Raw genomic sequence first — 24,601 nt, 5'->3', positions numbered from 1 at the left:
GTTCTTTGCAAACATCGTCTTCCACACTATACATCTAATCCTTTGTTACAGCAAGCCAGTGAGATTGACAATCTCACTGTTAAGTTGGGGCAAAGTACTTGGATTGTGTTGTGCAGGTTTCACGTTGGCGCCGGAAACCCTGGTGTTGCGCCGCACTACACTCCGCCATCAACAACCTTCAACGTGCTTCTTGACTCCTACTGGTTCGATAAAACTTGGTTTCATACTGAGGGAAACTTGCTGCTGTACGCATCACACCTTCAACTTGGGGTTCCCAACGGGCGTGTGCTTTACGCGTCAACAAGCTAATTTCTGGCGCCGTTGCCGGGGAGATCAAGACACGCTGCAAGGGGAGTCTTCCACTTCCAATCTCTTTACATTGTTTTTGTCTTGCTTTACTTTACTTTATTTACTGCTTTGTTTGATTTCTTATATCAAAACACAAAAAAATTAGTTACTTGCTTTACTTTATTTACTATCTTGTTTGCGTTCTCTATATCAAAAACACACAAAAAAATTAGTTACTTGCATTTACTTTATCTAGTTTTCTTTATTTACTATTGCTAAAATGAATACTCCTGAAAATACTAAGTTGTGTGACTTCACTAGCACAAATAATAATGATTTCCTATGCACACCTATTGCTCCACCTGCTACTACAGCAGAATTTTTTGAAATTAAACCTGCTTTACTAAATCTTGTTATGAGAGAGCAATTTTCTGGTGTTAGTTCTGATGATGCTGCTGCCCATCTTAATAATTTTGTTGAACTTTGTGAGATGCAAAAGTATAAGGATGTAGATGGTGACATTATAAAATTAAAATTGTTTCCTTTCTCTTTAAGGGGAAGAGCTAAAGATTGGTTGCTATCTTTGCCTAAGAATAGTATTGATTCATGGACTAAATGTAAGGATGCTTTCATTGGTAGATATTATCTAAATGCTAAAATTATATCTTTGAGAAGTAGCATAATGAATTTTAAGCAATTGGATAATGAGCATGTTGCTCAAGCATGGGAAAGAATGAAATCTTTGGTTAAAAATTGCCCTACCCATGGACTGACTACTTGGATGATCATCCAAACCTTTTATGCAGGATTGAATTTTTCTTCACGGAACCTATTGGATTCAGCTGCTGGAGGTACTTTTATGTCCATCACTCTAGGCGCCGCAACAATGCTTCTTGATGATATGATGATTAATTACTCTGAATGGCACACGGAAAGAGCTCCAGAAGGTAAGAAGGTAAATTCTGTTGAAGAAACCTCCTCCTTGAGTGATAAGATTGATGCTATAATGTCTATGCTTGTGAATGGTAGATCTAATGTTGATCCTAATAATGTTCCGTTAGCTTCATTGGTTTCCCAAGAAGAACATGTTGATGTGAACTTCATTAAAAATAATAATTTCAACAACAATGCTTATTAGAATAATTCTAGTAACAACTATAGGCCATATCCTTCTCATAATAGTAATGGTTATGGTAATTCTTATGGGAATTCTTACAAAAATAATAGGAATCTAACCTCTGGTCTTGAAGCCATGCTTAAAGAATTTATTAGTACACAAACCGCTTTTAATAAATCTGTTGAAGAAAAGCTTGGTAAAATTGATATTCTTGCTTCTAAGGTTGATAGTCTTGCTGCTGATGTTGATCTTTTGAAATCGAAAGTTATGCCTAATGAATATAAAGATATTAAGTCATTTGCTACAACAAACGCCATCCAAGTTCGAATAAATGAAAATATTAGATTGATGGCCGAATTGCGTGCTAGGTGGGAAAGAGAAGAAACTGTTAAAGAGAATAATGTAGCTAAAGTTTGGACTTTTACCACCACTAGTAATGATAATGCTTCACATGTTTCTACACCTCCTACTATCAATGGTAAAATAATTGGTGTTAGCAATGTTTCTACTCCTAATGCAAAGCGAGCAAAACTGCCTGAAACTGCTAAAACTGCTGAAACTGCTTGTGATAAAACTGCTGAAATTTTTCAAAATATTGGGGACAATGATCCCATTGCTTTAGATCATAATGGTTTAGATTTTCATGATTGTCACATCTCTGAAGTTATAAAGTTCCTACAAAAACTTGCTAAAAGTCCCAATGCTAGTGCTATAAATTTGGTTTTTACAAAACATATTACAAATGCTCTCATAGAAGCTAGAGAAGATAAACTAAAACTTGAAACTTTTATTCCTCGGAAGTTAGAAGATGGTTGGGAGCCCATCATTAAGATGAAGGTCAATGATTTTTATTGTAATGCTTTATGTGATCTTGGTGCAAGTATTTCTGTTATGCCTAAGAAAATCTATAATATGCTTGACTTGCCACCTTTGAAAAATTGTTATTTGGATGTTAATCTTGCTGATAATTCTACAAAGAAACCTTTGGGGAGGATTGATGACGCGTAAAGCACACGCTCGTTGAGAACCCCAAGTGGAAGGTGTGATGCGTACAGCAGCAAGTTTCCCTCAGTAAGAAACCAAGGTTTATCGAACCAGTAGGAGTCAAGAAGCACGTTGAAGGTTGATGGCGGCGAGATGTAGTGCAGCGCAACACCAGGGATTCCGGCGCCAACGTGGAACCTGCACAACACAACCAAAGTACTTTGCCCCAACGAAACAGTGAGGTTGTCAATCTCACCGGCTTGCTGTAACAAAGGATTAACCGTATTGTGTGGAAGATGATTGTTTGCAGAAAACAGTAGAACAAGTATTGCAGTAGATTGTATTTCAGTAAAGAGAATTGGACCGGGGTCCACAGTTCACTAGAGGTGTCTCTCCCATAAGACAAACAGCATGTTGGGTGAAGAAATTACAGTTGGGCAATTGACAAATAAAGAGGGCATGACCATGCACATACATATCATGATGAGTATAGTGAGATTTAATTGGGCATTACGACAAAGTACATAGACCGTCATCCAACTGCATCTATGCCTAAAAAGTCCACCTTCAGGTTATCATCCGAACCCCCTCCAGTATTAAGTTGCTAACAACAGACAATTGCATTAAGTATTGCGCGTAATGTAACTAGTGACTACATCCTTGAACATAGCACCAATGTTTTATCCCTAGTGGCAATAGCACATCCATAACCTTAGTGGTTCTTGTCACTCCTCCAGATTCACGGAGGCATGAACCCACTATCGAGCATAAATACTCCCTCTTGGAGTTACTAGCATCAACTTGGCCAAAGCATCTACTAATAACGGAGAGCATGCAAGATCATAAACAACACATAGATATAACTTTGATAATCAACATAACAAGTATTCTCTATTCATCGGATCCCAACAAACGCAACATATAGAATTACAGATAGATGATCTTGATCATGTTAGGCAGCTCACAAGATCCGACAATGATAGCACAATGGGGAGAAGACAACCATCTAGCTACTGCTATGGACCCATAGTCCAGGGGTAGACTACTCACACATCACTCCGGAGGCGACCATGGCGGTGTAGAGTCCTCCGGGAGATGATTCCCCTCTCCGGCAGGGTGCCGGAGGCGATCTCCTGGATCCCCCGAGATGGGATCGGCGGCGGCGGCGTCTCAGTAAGGTTTTCCGTATCGTGGCTCTCCGTACTGGGGGTTTCGTCACGGAGGCTATTTGTAGGCGGAAGGGCAGGTCAAGAGGCGGCACGGGGGCCCCACACCACAGGGCCGCGCGGCCAAGGGGGGGGCCGCGCTGCCCTAGGGTGTGGCCCCTCCGTGGCCCCTCTTCGTCTCTCCTTCGGACTTCTGGAAGCTTCGTGAGAAAATAGGCCCCTGGGCTTTGATTTCGTCCAATTCCGAGAATATTTCGTTACTAGGATTTCTAAAACCAAAAACAGCAGAAAACAGCAACTGGCACTTCGGCATCTTGTTAATAGGTTAGTTCCAGAAAATGCACGAATATGACATAAAGTGTGCATAAAACATGTAGATAACATCAATAATGTGGCATGGAACATAAGAAATTATCGATACGTCGGAGACGTATCAGCATCCCCAAGCTTAGTTCTGCTCGTCCCGAGCAGGTAAAACGATAACACAGATAATTTCTGGAGTGACATGCCATCATAATCTTGATCATACTATTTGTAAAGCATATGTAGTGGATGCAGCGATCAAAACAATGTACATGACATGAGTAAACAAGTGAATCATAAAGCAAAGACTTTTCATGAATAGCACTTCAAGACAAGCATCAATAAGTCTTGCATAAGAGTTAACTCATAAAGCAATAATTCAAAGTAAAGGCATTGAAACAACACAAAATAAGATTAAGTTTCAGCGGTTGCTTTCAACTTGTAACATGTATATCTCATGGATATTGTCAACATAGAGTAATATAATAAATGCAATAAGCAAATATGTAGGAATCAATGCACAGTTCACACAAGTGTTTGCTTCTTGAGGTGGAGAGAAATAGGTGAACTGACTCAACATTGAAAAGTAAAAGAATGGTCCTCCATAGAGGAAAAGCATCGATTGCTATATTTGTGCTAGAGCTTTGATTTTGAAAACATGAAACAATTTTGTCAACGGTAGTAATAAAGCATATGCATCATGTAAATTATATCTTATAAGTTGCAAGCCTCATGCATAGTATACTAATAGTGCCCGCACCTTGTCCTAATTAGCTTGGACTACCGGATCATCACAATGCATTGTTTTTACCAAGTGTCACAAAGGGGTACCTCTATGTCGCCTGTACAAAGGTCTAAGGAGAAAGCTCGCATTGGATTTCTCGCTATTGATTATTCTTCAACTTAGACATCCATACCGGGACAACATAGACAACAGATAATGGACTCCTCTTTTATGCATAAGCATATAACAACAATTAATAATTTTCTCATTTGAGATTTGAGGATTGTTGTCCAAAACTGAAACTTCCACCATGGATCATGGCTTTAGTTAGCGGCCCAATGTTCTTCTCTAACAATATGCATGCTCCAACCATTAAGGTGGTAGATCTCTCTTACTTCAGACAAGACGGACATGCATAGCAACTCACATGAAATTCAACAATGAATAATTGATGGCGTCCCCAGTAAACATGGTTATCGCGCAACAAGCAACTTAATAAGAGATAAAGTGCATAATTACATATTCAATACCACAATAGTTTTTAAGCTATTTGTCCCATGAGCTATATATTGCAAAGGTGAATGATGGAATTTTAAAGGTAGCACTCAAGCAATTTACTTTGGAATGGCGGAAAATACCATATAGTAGGTAGGTATGGTGGACACAAATGGCATAGTGGTTGGCTCAAGTATTTTGGATGCATGAGAAGTATTCCCTCTCGATACAAGGTTTAGGCTAGCAAGGCTTATTTGAAACAAACACAAGGATGAACCGGTGCAGCAAAACTCACATAAAAGACATATTGAAAACATTATAAGACTCTACACCGTCTTCCTTGTTGTTCAAACTCAATACTAGAAATTATCTAGACCTTAGAGAAACCAAATATGCAAACCAAATTTTAGCATGCTCTATGTATTTCTTCATTAATGGGTGCAAAGCATATGATGCAAGAGCTTAAACATGAGCACAACAATTGCCAAGTATCACATTACCCAAGACATTTATAGCAATTACTACATGTATCATTTTCCAATTCCAACCATATAACAATTTAACGAAGGAGAAACTTCGCCATGAATACTATGAGTAGAAACCAAGGACATACTTGTCCATATGCTACAGCGGAGCGTGTCTCTCTCCCATAAAGTGAATGCTAGGATCCATTTTATTCAAACAAAACAAAAACAAAAACAAACCGACGCTCCAAGAAAAAGCACATAAGATGTGATGGAATAAAAATATAGTTTCAGAGGAGGAACCTGATAATGTTGTCGATGAAGAAGGGGATGCCTTGGGCATCCCCAAGCTTAGACGCTTGAGTCTTCTTGATATATGCTGGGGTGAACCACCGGGGCATCCCCAAGCTTAGAGCTTTCACTCTCCTTGATCATGTTGCATCATACTCCTCTCTTGATCCTTGAAAACTTCCTCCACACCAAACTCGAAACAACTCATTAGAGGGTTAGTGCACAATATAAATTGACATATTCAGAGGTGACACAATCATTCTTAACACTTCTGGACATTGCATAATGCTACTGGACATTAGTGGATCAAAGAAATTCATCCAACATAGCGAAAGAGGCAATGCGAAATAAAAGGCAGAATCTGTCAAAACAGAACAGTTCGTATTGACGAATTTTAAAATGGCACCAGACTTGCTCAAATGAAAATGCCCAAATTGAATGAAAGTTGCGTACATATCTGAGGATCACTGACGTAAATTGGCATAATTTTCTGAGTTACCTACAGAGGGATTTTGCCCAGATTCGTGACAGCAAAGAAATCTGGAACTGCGCAGTAATCCAAATCTAGTACTTACTTTTCTATCAACGGCTTAACTTGGCACAACAAAACACAAAACTAAGATAAGGAGAGGTTGCTACAGTAGTAAACAACTTCCAAGACACAAAATAAAAACAAAGTACTGTAGGTAAAAACATGGGTTGTCTCCCATAAGCGCTTTTCTTTAACGCCTTTCAGCTAGGCGCAGAAAGTGTGTATCAAGTATTATCGAGAGACGAAGTGTCAACATCATAATTTGTTCTCATAATAGAATCAAAAGGTACCTTCATTCTCTTTCTAGGGAAGTGTTCCATACCTTTCTTGAGAGGAAATTGATATTTTATATTACCTTCCTTCATATCAATAATAGCACCAACAGTTCGAAGAAAAGGTCTTCCCAATATAATGGGACAAGATGCATTGCATTCAATATCCAAGACAACAAAATCAACGGGAACAAGGTTATTGTTAACGGTAATGCGAACATTATCAACTTTACCCAAAGGTTTCTTTGTAGAATGATCAGCAAGATTAACATCCAAATAACAATTTTTCAGTGGTGGCAAGTCAAGCGTATTATAAATTTTCTTAGGCATAACAGAAATACTTGCACCAAGATCACATAAAGCATTACAATCAAAATCTTTAACCTTCATCTTAATGATGGGCTCCCAACCATCTTCTAGCTTTTTAGGAATAGAGGCTTCACGCTCTAGTTTCTCTTCTCTAGCTTTTATGAGAGCATTTGTAATATGGTGCGTGAAAGCCAAATTTATAGCACTAGCATTAGGACTTTTAGCAAATTTTTGCAAGAACTTTATAACTTCAGAGATGTGGCAATCATCAAAATTCAAACCATTATAATCTAAAGCAATGGGATCATCATCCCCAATGTTGGAAAAAATTTCAGCAGCTTTATCAAAGGTAGTTTCAGCAGTTTTAGCAGTTTCAGGCAGTTTTTCGCGCTTTGCATTAGAAGTGGAAACATTGCTAACACCAATTCTTTTATTAGTATGAGTAGGAGGTGCAGAAACATGTGTAGCATTAGCATTACTAATGGTGGTAATAGTCCAAACTTTAGCTATATTCTTCTCTTTAGCTAGTTTTTCATTTTCTTCTCTATCCCACCTAGCACGCAGTTCAGCCATTAATCTTATATTCTCATTAATTCTAACTTGAATGGCATTTGCTGTAGTAACAATTTTATCATCTAAATCCTCAGGTTTAGCAGCCATTTTATTAATTAAAGAAGATTGTGATGCAGACATGTATGAGATTCGGGTTTCAGCATTAGCAAGTTTAGTTTGCAATCCCGAGATCTCCCTATTCAGATTTTCAAGTTGATTCCCTATATTCTTCAACAAGGTAGATTGCTCATTCATAGTTTTAGTAAACAATTTATTTTGCTCATATTGTGATTGCATAAAGCTCTTGGTGGATCTTTCAATTTCTAGCATCTTTTCTTCATTAGGTGAAGCATATCTACCATAAGAATTACCATTAACAGGGTATGGCCTAGAATTATTTTTAATGAAATCCACATCAACATATTCTTTTTGTGCAACCAATGAAGCTAATGGAACATTATTAGGATCAATATTAGTCCTATCGTTCACAAGCATAGACATAATAGCATCGATCTTATCACTCATGGAAGAGGTTTCTTCGACAGAATTTACCTTCTTACCTTGTGGAGCTCTTTCCGTGTGCCATTCAGAGTAGTTGATCATCATATTATCAAGAAGCTTTGTTGCTTCACCAAGAGTGATGGACATAAAGGTACCTCCAGCAGCTGAATCCAATAAATTCCGTGAAGAAAAATTTAGTCCTGCATAGAAGGTTTGGATGATCATCCAAGTAGTCAGTCCATGAGTTGGGCAATTTTTAACCAGAGATTTCATTCTTTCCCAAGCTTGAGCAACATGTTCAGTATCTAATTGTTTAAAATTCATTATGCTACTCCTCAAAGATATAATTTTAGCAGGGGGATAATATCTACCAATAAAAGCATCCTTGCATTTAGTCCATGAATCAATACTATTTTTAGGCAGAGATAGCAACCAATCTTTAGCTCTTCCTCTTAATGAGAAAGGGAACAATTTTAGTTTAATAATATCACCATCTACATCTTTATATTTTTGCATTTCACATAGTTCAACAAAATTATTAAGATGGGCAGCAGCATCATCAGAACTAACACCAGAAAATTGCTCTCGCATAACAAGATTTAGTAAAGCAGGTTTAATTTCAAAGAATTCTGCTGTAGTAGCAGGTGGAGCAATAGGTGTGCATAAGAAATCATTATTATTTGTGGTTGTGAAGTCACACAACTTAGTGTTTTCAGCGTTGGCCATTTTAGCAACAGTAAATAAAGCAAACTAGATAAAGTAAATGCAAGTAAACTAATTTTTTGTGTTTTTGATATAGCAAACAAGATAGCAAATAAAGTAAAACTAGCAACTAATTTTTTTGTATTTTGATTTAGTGCAGCAAACAAAGTAGTAAATAAAACTAAGCAAGACAAAAACAAAGTAAAGAGATTGAGAAGTGGAGACTCCCCTTGCAGCGTGTCTTGATCTCCCCGGCAACGGCGCCAGAAATTTAGCTTTATGACGCGTAAAGCACACGCTCGTTGGGAACCCCAAGTGGAAGGTGTGATGCGTACAACAGCAAGTTTCCCTCAGTAAGAAACCAAGGTTTATCGAACCAGTAGGAGTCAAGAAGCACGTTGAAGGTTGATGGCGGCGAGATGTAGTGCGGCGCAACACCAGGGATTCCGGCGCCAACGTGGAACCTGCACAACACAACCAAAGTACTTTGCCCCAACGAAACAGTGAGGTTGTCAATCTCACCGGCTTGCTGTAACAAAGGATTAACCGTATTGTGTGGAAGATGATTGTTTGCAGAAAACAGTAGAACAAGTATTGCAGTAGATTGTATTTCAGTAAAGAGAATTGGACCGGGGTCCACAGTTCACTAGAGGTGTCTCTCCCATAAGACAAACAGCATGTTGGGTGAACAAATTACAGTTGGGCAATTGACAAATAAAGAGGGCATGACCATGCAAATACATATCATGATGAGTATAGTGAGATTTAATTGGGCATTACGACAAAGTACATAGACCGTCATCCAACTGCATCTATGCCTAAAAAGTCCACCTTCAGGTTATCATCCGAACCCCCTCCAGTATTAAGTTGCTAACAACAGACAATTGCATTAAGTATTACGCGTAATGTAACTAGTGACTACATCCTTGAACATAGCACCAATGTTTTATCCCTAGTGGCAACAGCACATCCATAACCTTAGTGGTTCTTGTCACTCCTCCAGATTCACGGAGGCATGAACCCACTATCGAGCATAAATACTCCCTCTTGGAGTTACTAGCATCAACTTGGCCAAAGCATCTACTAATAACGGAGAGCATGCAAGATCATAAACAACACATAGATATAACTTTGATAATCAACATAACAAGTATTCTCTATTCATCGGATCCCAACAAACGCAACATATAGAATTACAGATAGATGATCTTGATCATGTTAGGCAGCTCACAAGATCCGACAATGATAGCACAATGGGGAGAAGACAACCATCTAGCTACTGCTATGGACCCATAGTCCAGGGGTAGACTACTCACACATCACTCCGGAGGCGACCATGGCGGTGTAGAGTCCTCCGGGAGATGATTCCCCTCTCCGGCAGGGTGCCGGAGGCGATCTCCTGGATCCCCCGAGATGGGATCGGCGGCGGCGGCGTCTCAGTAAGGTTTTCCGTATCGTGGCTCTCCGTACTGGGGGTTTCGTCACGGAGGCTATTTGTAGGCGGAAGGGCAGGTCAAGAGGCGGCACGGGGGCCCCACACCACAGGGCCGCGCGGCCAAGGGGGGGGCCGCGCCGCCCTAGGGTGTGGCCCCTCCGTGGCCCCTCTTCGTCTCTCCTTCGGACTTCTGGAAGCTTCGTGAGAAAATAGGCCCCTGGGCTTTGATTTCGTCCAATTCCGAGAATATTTCGTTACTAGGATTTCTGAAACCAAAAACAGAAGAAAACAGCAACTGGCACTTCGGCATCTTGTTAATAGGTTAGTTCCAGAAAATGCACGAATATGACATAAAGTGTGCATAAAACATGTAGATAACATCAATAATGTGGCATGGAACATAAGAAATTATCGATACGTCGGAGACGTATCAAGGATTGATAATGTTCGCATTACGGTTAACAATAACCTTGTCCCCGTTGATTTTGTTGTCTTGGATATTGAATGCAATGCATCTTGTCCCATTATATTGGGAAGACCTTTTCTTCGAACTGTTGGTGCTATTATTGATATGAAGGAAGGTAATATTAAATATCAATTTCCTCTCAAGAAAGGTATGGAACACTTCCCTAGAAAGAGAATGAAGTTACCTTTTGATTCTATTATTAGAACAAATTATGATGTTGATGCTTCATCTCTTGATAATACTTGATACACACTTTATGCGCCTAGCTGAAAGGCGTTAAAGAAAAGCGCTTATGGGAGACAACCCATCATTTCACTTCTGCACTTTTGTTTTATATTTGAGTCTTGGAAGTTGTTACTACTGTAGCAACCTCTCCTTATCTTTATTTTATTGCATTGTTGTGCCAAGTAAAGTCTTTGATGATAAAGTTCATACTAGATTTGGATTACTGCGCAGAAACAGTTTTCTTGCTGTCACGAAATTGAGTCGCTACGTCTATAGGTAACTCAGAAAAATATGCCAATTTACGTGCGTGATCCTCAGATATGTACGCAACTTTTATTAGTTTTGAGTTTTCTCATTTGAGCAAGTCTGTTGCCCCAGAAAAATTCGTCTTTACGTACTGTTGTGTTTTGACAGATTCTACCTTTTATTTCGCATTGCCTGTTTTGCTATGCTTGATGGATTTCTTTGTTCCATTAACTTTCAGTAGCTTTTTGCAATGTCCAGATGTGTTAAGAATGATTATGTCACCTCTGAACATGTGAATTTTTGATTATGCACTAACCCTCTAATGAGTTTGTTTCGAGTTTGGTGTGGAGGAAGTTTTCAAGGATCAAGAGAGGAGGATGATACAATATGATCAAGGAGAGTGAAAGCTCTAAGCTTGGGGATTCCCCCGTGGTTCATCCCTGCATATTTCAAGAAGACTCAAGCATCTAAGCTTGGGGATGCCCAAGGAATCCCCTTCTTCATCGACAACATTATCAGGTCACCTCTAGTGAAACTATATTTTTATTCCATCACATCTTATGTGCTTTACTTGGAGCGTCTTTATATTTTTGTTTTTGTTTTGTTTGAATAAAATTGGATCCTAGCATTCATTGTGTGGGAGAGAGACACGCTCCGCTGTTGTATATGAACACATATGTTCTTAGCTTTACCCTTAATGTTCATGGCGAAGGTTGAAACTGCTTCGTTAATTTTTATATGGTTGGAAACAGAAAATGCTACATGTGGTAATTGGTATAATGTCTTGAATAATTTGATACTTGGCAATTGTTGTGCTCATATTTAAGCTCTTGCATCATGTACTTTGCACCTATTAGTGAAGAAATACTGTAGAGCTTGTTAAAATTTGGTTTGCATAATTGGTCTCTCTAAGTCTAGATATTTTCTGGTAAGGGTTTGAACAACAAGGAAGACAGTGTAGAGTCTTATAATGCTTGCAATATGTTCTTATGTAAGTTTTGCTGTACCGGTTCATACTTGTGTTTGCTTCAAACAACTTTGCTAGCCTAAGCCTTGTATTGAGATGGATTACTTCTCATGCATCCAAAATCCTTGAGCCAAAAACTATGCCATTTGTGTCCACCATACCTACCTACTACATGGTATTTTCCGCCATTCCAAAGTAAATTGCTTGAGTGCTACCTTTAAAATTCCATTCTTTGTCTTTGCAATATATAGCTCATGGGAGAAAAATACCCTAAAAAACAATTGTGGTATTGAATATGTACTTATGTGTTCTATTTCTTAATAAGTTGCTTGTTGAGCGATAACCATGTTCCTGGGGACACCATCAACTATTTCACTTTGTTGAATATCATTTGAGTTGCTATGCATGTTCGTCTTGTCTGAAGTAAGGGTGATTTATCATGATCAAATGGTTTGAGTATGCATATTGTTAGAGAATAACATTGGGCCGCTAACTAAAGCCATGATCCATGGTGGAAGTTTCAGTTTGGACAACAAACCTCAATCTCTTATGAGAATATTATCTGTTGTTGAATGCTTATGCATTAAAGAGGAGTCCATTATCTGTTGTCTATGTTGTCCTGGTATGGATGTCTAAGTTGAGAATAATCAAAAGCGAGAAATCCAATGCGAACTTTCTCCTTAGACCTTTGTACATGCGGCATAGAGGTACCCCTTTGTGACACTTGGTTAAAACATATGTTATGCAATGATAATCCATGTAAATCCAAGAAAATTAGGACGAGGTGCGGGCACTATTGGTAATCTATGCATGAGGCTTGCAACTTATAGGATATATTATACATAACACATATGCTTTATTACTATCGTTGACAAAATTTGATACGGGCATGGAGGCCTATGTGGAGCCCAGATTTAGGACTCCACCAGCTTATTTATCCTAGTTTATGTAATGGCCATATGTGGGCCAATTAGGGTTTTTAATAAATTGAGTCAGTTTGGTTTGGGCCTGTCCAAACCAAGGTAGAGAGGCCCACTAGGGCTGGCTGGCCACCTCCACCCCTCATATAAGTGGAGGCACGGCTAGGGTTTAGGGTAGAACAAGTTTAGTCTAAAGTTTAGGTCATACCTAGTTGCGTGTGTTCACGTGTATCACCCCTCCGGGGGTACGGCGCTGCCGTTTATCTATATTATCCGCTGCGAAGGTTCTTGTGTTCATCAAGGATTGTCTAGCTCTTGGTTTGAGGCGTATCGTTCATCGATCCGTTGCTTGCTGGATTCGTTCCCTCTTCTCCAGGCTGCGTTCATCGCGTTGTTGGGAGGATTCTCTACCCCAGGTTCTCGCTGTGAAAGATCGGGCATCAACTAAGGAGGATCCAGTGGGGTCGCTCCCTCATCATGTGGTATCAGTTTGCTAGGTTGATCACGGTGCAGATTGCTTTGTTGCTCGGTTGTTTCTGCTCGGTTGTCGTGGCTACCATTGGGTACGTCGCCGCTATGCTGTTGGTGAAGATCGAGGAGGAGGAAGTGGGCGGCAGAGTCAAGTTTCAAGATCGGAGATTTTGGTGTGCTGATCGTAGTTATTTTCTGCGGGGAGGAGATAAAGATGTTGTTTGTTGCGGCCAGATTGTTTTTTTTTGTGATTGGCGTTGGACAGGAAGGAGCAGCATGTTCAGGCGCGAGAGGAATGAACTCACGTGGAGAGTCCACGATCGGGAGCTGCAGCAGATATTCTGTTGTTTATTCACAATTGCTTTTGGGCCAGACGTTCAGGCAAGAACATATCGGCGAGAGTTTCAGTTTGATTGTAGTCACCGGCACTACCGGCGAGTTGCCTACCGGTACTGCCGGCGCGAGCCTCACCAGCACTACCGGCAAATGTCTACCGGCACGGCGGCACGGATCGTCTGAGACAGATATGGTGATGGTGGTCCAACAAAGGAAAGTGCAGGTCAGTTTTGGAATTGTTTGTGTACGTGAGGAAAGGGAAAGTTTCCTTTTTTTTGAGAGAAGCACGACACTTTATTGATCACATGACATCAATACATAGAGTTTTCCGGATACATTCCGGTGCTAAACTAGAGATAAAACCCTGACTAGATACATCACAGGTCCTAGCAAGGATGTGTGCCGCTTCATTGAGGGAGCGATTAACATGTCGAAAAGTAGCAGAGCTGAAACTCTCTACTAACCTTTTAATGTCTAACACCACTGAACCAACAGGCGATCGATCAGGGCCGGCTGACGAGATCCGCTGAATCAATGAGAGACAATCGGAAGCGAAGATAACCCTGTCGTGACCCCTTTCCCTAGTGATCTCCATTGCACGCCGAAGTGCCAAAGCCTCGGCCAGTTCTGGATGTGTAAAACCCACCAGAGGTTCAATCGCTGCTGCGAGGCAAGTTCCAGAGCAGTCACGCAGAACTGCCCCCATAGCCATACCTCGCCGCTCAGGAAAGAGGGCCGCGTCAACATTCACAAGCACCTCCCCAGGCGGCGGCGGAGTCCATTTCTGAAGCTTACTGGATTCATGCCTAGTACCCGGTTTAGGTCTGTAGCAGTGTTGCACGATCATCTGAATGTAAGCGATAATCTTCACACTTGTGTTCTGAGGGTGGGGTTCAGAATATGGTCAGATCGAATAAGTTCTTTCTGTCTCGAAGCAAGCGTGGGGGTGGTATGTCGTCTGCGGCGGTGAATGAGGAGAAACAGTGGAAAATGATATGGAAGATCAACGCGCCGGGGAAGATGAAAATTCACCTCTGGAGACTTGCTCATGACTGCCTGCCGACGGGTGTCCAACTCTGTCGGAGACATGTTCCCACCAGTGACCTATGTATTTTCTGTGGGCGGGTGGAGGATGTAGCACACGCTCACCTCTATTGCCAGTTCGCGAATGAAGTTTGGCGCCTGGTGAGATTATCTTTCGGAGTCCAGCTTGCATGCCATGATTTTATGTCTCCAAAATTTTGGCTGTTTGATTATCTGTCAAAGGCGACGGAGCTGGAGGCGACTACTCTGGCGGTGGGGTGCTGGCATGTGTGGGAGGCCAGGAATGATGCAAGGGAAAGTTTCCTTTGATCGCGGGCCAAAAAGGAAATAGAAAGAGGAGCGAAGTCTGCGTGATTTGTTACTCGAGACCGGTCAGAGGAAAGCAAAGGAAAGGAAATAGATGAGTAGCATTAAGGAAGGAGAGAGAAAAAAAAAGAAATTTTGGTTACGTGCAGACTGAATCTTTGGCTTACATATTTTCAGCTTGGTTTTCGTTCAATGCTGGCTGTTTGGGTGCACGTACATCAAAGAAAGGAGGATTAGTTGTAGATCAGACTAGTATTACTTTCACACCAATATTTGAAGTCTGGTTGTTGGCTGAAATTTCTGTGCTGCAAATACAGAGAAACGGTACAATTTTAAGAGGTGGCAGAGTTAAACCATTTGGACCCTTGGCGTGCAGGAATTGTCTTGTTTGTTTTGGGTGATGTGTTTGAATTGCTTCAAAAAAAAATACCGGGTCCAGCACCGGTGCCCACCGGGGCGGATCCAGGGAGCAGCGGAGGCTCATCCGGCCTATAGGCCGGCAATACCCGGCCCCTGGCTGGTCGAACCGGACCCCTGGCCGGCTCCTCCAGCATGCAGTCCGGCAGTACTGGCGTCCAGACCGGCAGCACCACTTCTGTTGCTGTTGTTTGTTCGTCACGGAGTGGAAGAAAGTTTGCTCTTCAAGGAGGAAGACAATGGTGTTTCAGAAGGGTGCATACTCAGGTGTTGTCAACTTATTTGGATCCAAAGCGGACAGAAATTTGTTCTATTTTGTTTTGGGTGGTATGTATGGTGCACTTCAGTTGCATTTGGAAGGATACTTGTGTCTTCAATCAGGTTGATGGCGTCGAAGACCAAATAGCGCCGAGGACAAGTCAAGCTAGTCGAGAGGGAGGATGTGGTGTGAAAGACTGGCGAGGCTTGAGGATGAAGTTCGGCGATGTTCTTATCTGACGCCACCCTTTTTCTAGCAGACCCTCACGCGTTGGGGACAACGTTTCTTGAAGAAGGGGAGAGATGATATGGATATCCAGGCCTGGTACACTAGGACAGCCATTGATATGATAATTAGGTCTAAGGTTGTACCAGTATTTTATTATAGTCTTGTTATTAGAAAATAATAATGTAGCCAGGTCATGTGGTGGGCTGCTACCCAGGACTGGCGTGGGCGTAGTAGCTTCCTTGTGACGGTAAAGCACTCGTCCGTTGGGAACCCCAAGAGGAAGGTATGATGTCGTACAGCAGCAAGTTTTCCCTCAGTAAGAAACCAAGGTTTATCGAACCAGTAGGAGCCAAGAAGCACGTTGAAGGTTGTTGATGACGGAGTGTAGTGCGGCGCAACACCAGGGATTCCGGCACCAACGTGGAACCTGCACAACACAACCAAAGTACTTTGCCCCAACGAAACAGTGAGGTTGTCAATCTCACCGGCTTGCTGTAACAAAGGATTAGATGTATAGTGTGGATGATGATTGTTTGCAGAGAACAGTAAAAACAGTATTGCAGTAGATTGTATTCGATGTAAAAGAATGGACCGGGGTCCACAGTTCACTAGAGGTGTCTCTCCCATAAGAAATAGCATATTGGGTAAACAAATTACAGTTGGGCAATTGACAAATAGAGAGGGCATGACAATGCACATACATGACATGATGAGTATTGTGAGATTTAATTGGGCATTACGACAAAGTACATAGACCGCTATCCAGCATGCATCTATGCCTAAAAAGTCCACTTTCAGGTTATCATCCGAACCCCTTCCGGTATTAAGTTGTAAACAACAGACAATTGCATTAAGTATGGTGCGTAATGTAATCAATAACTATATCCTCGAACATAGCATCAATGTTTTATCCCTAGTAGCAACAGCACATCCACAACCTTAGAACTTTCTGTCACTGTCCCAGATTTAATGGAGGCATGAACCCACTATCGAGCATAAATACTCCCTCTTGGAGTTACAAGCAATGACTTGGCCAGAGCCTCTACTAGCAACGGAGAGCATGCAAGATCATAAACAACACATAGATTGATAATCAACATAACATAGTATTCTCTATTCATCGGATCCCAACAAACACACATGTAGCATTACAGATAGATGATCTTGATCATGATAGGCAGCTCACAAGATCAGACAATGATAGCACAATGGGGAGAAGACAACCATCTAGCTACTGCTATGGACCCATAGTCCAGGGGTGAACTACTCACACATCAATCCGGAGGCGACCATGGCGGTGTAGAGTCCTCCGGGAGATGATTCCCCTCTCCGGCAGGGTGCCGGAGGTGATCTCCAGAATCCCCCGAGATGGGATTGGCGGCGGCGGCGTCTCAGTATGTTTTCTCGTATCGTGGCTCTCGGTACTGGGGGTTTCTCGACGAGGGCTATAAGTAGGCGGAGGTAATAGGTCAAGGGGCCGCCCGCGGGGCCCACACCACAGGCCGGCGCGGCCAGGGCCTGGGCTGCGCCGCCCTGGTGTGTGACCGCCTCGTGGCCCCACTTCGTTGACTCTTCGGTCTTCTGGAAGCTTCGTCTGAAAATAGGAACCTGGGTTTTGATTTCGTCCAATTCCGAGAATATTTCCTTACTAGGATTTCTGAAACCAAAAACAGCAGAAAACAGCAACTGGCTCTTCGGCATCTCGTTAATAGATTAGTGCCGGAAAATGCATAATAATGACATATAATGTGTATAAAACATGTGAGTATCATCATAAAAGTAGCATGGAACATAAGAAATTATAGATACGTTTGAGACGTATCAAGCATCCCCAAGCTTAGTTCCTACTCGTCCCGAGTAGGTAAACGATAACAAAGATAATTTCTTGAGTGACAATGCTACCAACATAATCTTGATCATACTATTGTAAGCACATGTAATGAATGCAGCGATCAAAACAATGGTAAATGACATGAGTAAACAACTGGATCATAAAGCAAAGACTTTTCATGAATAGTACTTAAAGACAAGCATCAATAAGTCTTGCATAAGAGTTAACTCATATAGCAATAAGTTCAAAGTAGAAAGCATTGAAGCAACACAAAGGAAGATTAAGTTTCAGCGGTTGCTTTCAACTTGTAACATGTATATCTCATGGATATTGTCAATGTAAAGTAATATAACAAGTGCAATATGCAAGTATGTAGGAATCAATGCACAGTTCACACAAGTGTTTGTTTCTTAAGGTGGAGAGAAATAGGTGAACTGACTCAACATAAAAGTAAAAGAATGGTCCTTCAAATAGGAAAGCATCGATTGCTATATTTGTGCTAGAGCTTTTATTTTGAAAACAAGAAACAATTTTATCAACGGTAGTAATAAAGCATATGAGTTATGTAAATTATATCTTACAAGTTGCAAGCCTCATGCATAGTATACTAATAGTGCCCGTACCTTGTCCTAATTAGCTTGGATTTACATGGATTATCATAGCATAGCACATGTTTCAACCAAGTGTCACAAAGGGGTACCTCTATGCCGCCTGTACAAAAGTCTAAGGAGAAAGCTCGCATTGGATTTCTCGCTTTTGGTTATTCTCAACTTAGACATCCATACCGGGACAACATAGACAACAGATAATGGACTCCTCTTTTAATGCATAAGCATTCAACAACAGATAATATTCTCATAAGAGAGTGAGGTTTTTGTCCAAACTGAAACTTCCACCATGAATCATGGCTTTAGTTAGCGGCCCAATGTTCTTCTCTAACAATATGCATACTCAAACCATTTGATCATGATAAATCACTCTTACTTCAGACAAGACGAACATGCATAGCAACTCACATGATATTCAACAAAGAAATAGTTGATGGCGTCCCCAGAAACATGGTTATCGCATAACAAGCAACTTAATAAGAGATAAAATGCATAAGTACATATTCAATACCACAATAATTTTTAAGCTATTTGTCCCATGAGCTATATATTGTAAAGGTAAAGAATGGAAATTTTAAAGGTAGCACTCAAGCAATGTACTTTGGAATGGCGGAGAAATACCATGTGGTAGGTAGGTATGGTGGACACAAACGTCATAGTGGTTGGCTCAACGATTTTGGATGCATGAGAAGTATTCCCTCTCGATACAAGGTTTAGGGTAGCAAGGTTATTTGAAACAAACACAAGGATGAAGCGGTACAGCAAAACTCACATAAAAGACATATTGTAAACATTATAAGACTCTATACCGTCTTCCTTGTTGTTCAAACTCAATACTAGAAATTATCTAGACCTTAGAGAAACCAAACATGCAAATCAGATTTTAGCATGCTCTATGTATTTCTTCATTAATGGGTGCAAAGTATATGATGCAAGAGCTTAAACATGAGCACAACAATTGCCAATTATCACATTATCCAAGATGTTATACCAATTACCACATATATCATTTTCCAATTCCATCCATATAACAATTTAACGAAGAAGAAACTTTCGCCATGAATACTATGAGTAAATCCTAAGGACATATTTGTCCATATGCAACTGCGGAGCGTGTCTCTCTCCCACACAATGAATGCTAGGATCCATTTTATTCAAACAAAACAAAAACAAAAACAAACAGACGCTCCAAGCAAAGTACATAAGATGTGATGGAATAAAAATATAGTTTCAGGGGAGGAACCTGATAATATTGTCGATGAAGAAGGGGATGCCTTGGGCATCCCCAAGCTTAGACGCTTGAGTCTTCTTGATATATGCAGGGGTGAACAACCGGGGCATCCCCAAGCTTAGAGCTTTCACTCTCCTTGATCATAGTGTATATCATCCTCCCCTCTTGATCCTTGAAAACTTCCTCCACACCAAACTCAAAGCAACTCATTAGAGGGTTAGTGCACAATTAAAATTCACATATTCAGAGGTGACACAATCATTCTTTATACTTCTGGACATTGCACGAAGCTACTGAAAGTCAATGGAACAAAGAAATCCATCAAGCATGGCAAAACAGGCAATGCAAAATAAAAGGCAGAATCTGTCAAAATAGAACAGTTCGTAAAGACGAATTTTTAACTGGCACCAGACTTGCTCAGATGAAAAAACTTAAAACTAATGAGTTGCGTACATATCTGAGGATCACTCACGTAAATTGGCATAATTTTCTGAGTTACCTACAGAGAATTAGACCCAGATTCGTGACAGCAAAGAAAACTGTTTCTGCGCAGTAATCCAAATCTAGTATCATACTTTTATTAGAGACTTTACTTGGCACAACAATGCAATAAAACTAAGATAAGAGGTTGCTACAGTAGTAAACAACTTCCAAGACTCAAATATAAAACAAAATTACTGTAGTAAAAACATGGGTTGTCTCCCATAAGCGCTTTTCTTTAACGCCTTTCAGCTAGGCGCAGAAAGTGTGTATCAAGTATTATCAAAGGATGGTGCATCTACAGCGGGATGCGGAGTTTTCTCAACCATGCATAGTATATTGGATACATAAGTTTTAGCATCTCCCTTTTCATTAGTCTTGGGCTTACTACTCTCATCGAAGAAATTTTCAGGAACAAGCCAAGCATAGTTATTTTCTAGTGCTTCATGCATTGCTAGGAGCTTACATGGTATTGGTGCTTTGATCTCCCCGCCATCATTAATATTATTAGTATACCTTATTCTATCCATATCCATTTTTTCGAAGAGACTAACAAAATTGGTATAAGAACCAAGCATATCATATTTAGCAAAGACCTTTCTAGCCTCTCTTGCTATACCACCAAATTCTCTAAGAAGGGTTTCTAAAACAAAATCTTTCTTTTCCCCTTCTTCCATATCACCGAGTGTAAGAAACATGTGTTGGATTATAGGATTGAGATTAACAAATTTAGTTTCCATCATACGAACTAAAACAGCAGCGGCAATTTCATAAGTAGGAGCAAGGTATACCAAGTGTCTATCTTCAAAATTATCAACGGTACTAACAAGGTTGAAAAATTCTTCTATATTATTTCTCCCAATTATAGACCCGCGCCCTACCGGCATGTCTTTAACGGTAAAATTAAAAGGAAACATGATGAAATAAGTAAAGTAAGTGCAAGTAACTAATTTTTTTGTGTTTTTGATATAGAGTGCCAGACAGTAAATAAAGTAAAACTAGCAACTAATTTTTTTGTGTTTTTTAGTGCAGCAAACAAAGTAGTAAATAAAATAAAGCAAGACAAAAACAAAGTAAAGAGATTGGATTGTGGAGACTCCCCTTGCAGCGTGTCTTGATCTCCCCGGCAACGGCGCCAGAAAAAGAGCTGCTACCCAGGACTGGCGTGGGCGTAGTAGCTTCCTTGTGACGGTAAAGCACTCGTCCGTTGGGAACCCCAAGAGGAAGGTATGATGTCGTACAGCAGCAAGTTTTCCCTCAGTAAGAAACCAAGGTTTATAGAACCAGTAGGAGCCAAGAAGCACGTTGAAGGTTGTTGATGACGGAGTGTAGTGCGGCGCAACACCAGGGATTCCGGCGCCAACGTGGAACCTGCACAACACAACCAAAGTACTTTGCCCCAACGAAACAGTGAGGTTGTCAATCTCACCGGCTTGCTGTAACAAAGGATTAGATGTATAGTGTGGATGATGATTGTTTGCAGAGAACAGTAAAAACAAAGATTGCAAGTAGATTGTATTCGATGTAAAAGAATGGACCGGGGTCCACAGTTCACTAGAGGTGTCTCTCCCATAAGAAATAGCATATTGGGTAAACAAATTACAGTTGGGCAATTGACAAATAGAGAGGGCATGACAATGCACATACATGACATGATGAGTATTGTGAGATTTAATTGGGCATTACGACAAAGTACATAGACCGCTATCCAGCATGCATCTATACCTAAAAAGTCCACTTTCAGGTTATCATCCGAACCCCTTCCAGTATTAAGTTGTAAACAACAGACAATTGCATTAAGTATGGTGCGTAATGTAATCAATAACTATATCCTCGAACATAGCATCAATGTTTTATCCCTAGTAGCAACAAAGACATCCACAACCTTAGAACTTTCTGTCACACATCCTGCATTTAATGGAGGCATGAACCCACTATCGAGCATAAATACTCCCTCTTGGAGTTACAAGCAATGACTTGGCCAGAGCCTCTACTAGCAACGGAGAGCATGCAAGATCATAAACAACACATAGATTGATAATCAACATAACATAGTATTCTCTATTCATCGGATCCCAACAAACACACATGTAGCATTACAGATAGATGATCTTGATCATGATAGGCAGCTCACAAGATCAGACAATGATAGCACAATGGGGAGAAGACAACCATCTAGCTACTGCTATGGACCCATAGTCCAGGGGTGAACTACTCACACATCAATCCGGAGGCGACCATGGCGGTGTAGAGTCCTCCGGGAGATGATTCCCCTCTCCGGCAGGGTGCCGGAGGTGATCTCCAGAATCCCCCGAGATGGGATTGGCGGCGGCGGCGTCTCAGTATGTTTTCTCATATCGTGGCTCTCGGTACTGGGGGTTTCTCGACGAGGGCTATAAGTAGGCAGAGGAAATAGGTCAAGGGGCCGCCCGAGGGGCCCACACCACAGGCCAGCGCGGCCAGGGCATGGGCCGCGCCGCCCTGGTGTGTGGCCGCCTCGTGGCCCCACTTCGTTGACTCTTCGGTCTTCTGGAAGCTTCGTCTGAAAATAGGAACCTGGGTTTTGATTTCGTCCAATTCCGAGAATATTTCCTTACTAGGATTTCTGAAACCAGAAACAGCAGACAAGAATCGGCTCTTCGGCATCTCGTTAATAGGTTAGTGCCGGAAAATGCATAATAATGACATATAATGTGTATAAAACATGTGAGTATCATCATAAAAGTAGCATGGAACATAAGAAATTATAGATACGTTTGAGACGTATCATGGGCCAAATTAGGGTTTTAATAGAGTCTATTTGACTTGGGCCTGTCCAAGTCGAATTAGGGTTAGGCCCATAAGTGGGCGCCCCAACCCAATAGGGGTTGGCCGGCCGGCCACCCTCCCCCTCATATAAGGAGGTGGGGCGGCTAGGGTTTGAGTCAGTCTAGTTTCGATTCAAGTCATGTAGAACCTTGGGTTCCAGTATCACCATCCCTGCGGGGTTGACCCTATGACGGCGTCTCGAACGTTCGTCTAGTTATCCAATAAAGATGTGTGAGTTCTTGAGTTGTCAAGAGTAATCATATGTGCTTGAGTATCCTCGAATCTGTCAAGGGAGTTCAAGATCTATCGGTCCTATGGATCAACAAGGTGCATCGTGAAAGATCGGGAAGCCAATCCTCATCATGGTATCAGATTTCCAGTTTTCCTCGGTAAGCCATCCACAATCCACCCCATAGTTGAGTTGTGAGTGTTTTCCTATCCAGAAAAACCAAAAATATTAGGGTTAGGGTTTGCCATAGCCTTAGATTGCACTAATTTCGAGTTTTAGTTGCTTTTCGTAGTTGTTTTTGTGTCTCTTTGTCTTCCATCTAGTTTTTAGGGTTTGAGTTTACTCTATCATCTTGTGTTTACATTATCATGTGGTATCTGCTTTCTGGGTTGCTCACGGCGAGGTTTTGTTGATCGATCTCTTTTGATCGGTTTGCATCGGAGAAGATTAGCTCTAAGATCGGAGGAGTTTGGCTCTCGGTCGAAGGAGGTTGGTTGGAGGAAGTTTGGCGTTGTTTGGCGCAGTTTGGAGGTCATCCATGGCTGTTTCAGAGGTCAAAATCGCGAAAAATCACGCCTGGAATCGGGAAGAAGACGAAGATTCGCGACGCGGCTCGGTACCAGGGCCGGTCGACCGGACCCAGGACCGGCCGGGCCGGTCAGCCAGCCGGTCAACCGGGCGCCAACCGGACCGATCAACCGGGTGCCAACCGGGCGCGGCCGGCCACTAGGCCGGTCTGACCGGGTCCCTGGCCGGACCGACCGGTCCCCAGGCCGGTTCGACCGGGTCCCAGACCGGATCGGCCGGTTCAGCCGGGCGCTGGGCCGGGAAGCGTGCTGTTGTTTCTAGTGTTTCTCCGGCGAAATTTGCTATTGCTACTAATGATGCTACTTCGTTTCCAGGCGATGTTCTGGGCATGAGGTGTACTCTTCCGACGAAATCTAGTAAAGTTTTCAATGACTATCTGGATTATTTGATGGGAGAACAGCGTCCGCCATCCAGTCTTCGTTGGTATCTACACCGTCTTGCGACAGTTCAGGAGTATGAAGATTGGGAGAGGAACATGGAGTTGGGTTTTTCTCGATGCCGCACATACAACAGGAAGTTCAATAGTTCTTATGCCTTTTATCTTGCTATACGGCGTGTGGACGAGGCATTGGAAAGTTGCTGGGAGAATGCGGTGGACAGAGGTGAATTTGTTGAAACTTGGGAAGACTACAAAACATTTCTTCGTAGTGGTTTCGTATTACCATATGTGGAGGAGAGTGAGCAGCCGTCCAGAGTTGTGCATGCAATAGAGGAAGTGGACAAGTGCATAGTTCCTATTAAGAAGGTTGTGCCACTACCAACAGTCACTGAGGACGAGGTGATATCTTCAGAGGAGAGGAAACCTG

The sequence above is a fragment of the Lolium perenne genome, chromosome 4 (genome assembly GCF_019359855.2).
Source record: "Lolium perenne isolate Kyuss_39 chromosome 4, Kyuss_2.0, whole genome shotgun sequence".
In the NCBI taxonomy this organism is placed as follows: Eukaryota; Viridiplantae; Streptophyta; class Magnoliopsida; order Poales; family Poaceae; genus Lolium; species Lolium perenne.
Note: the sequence above shows the minus strand (reverse complement) of the source record.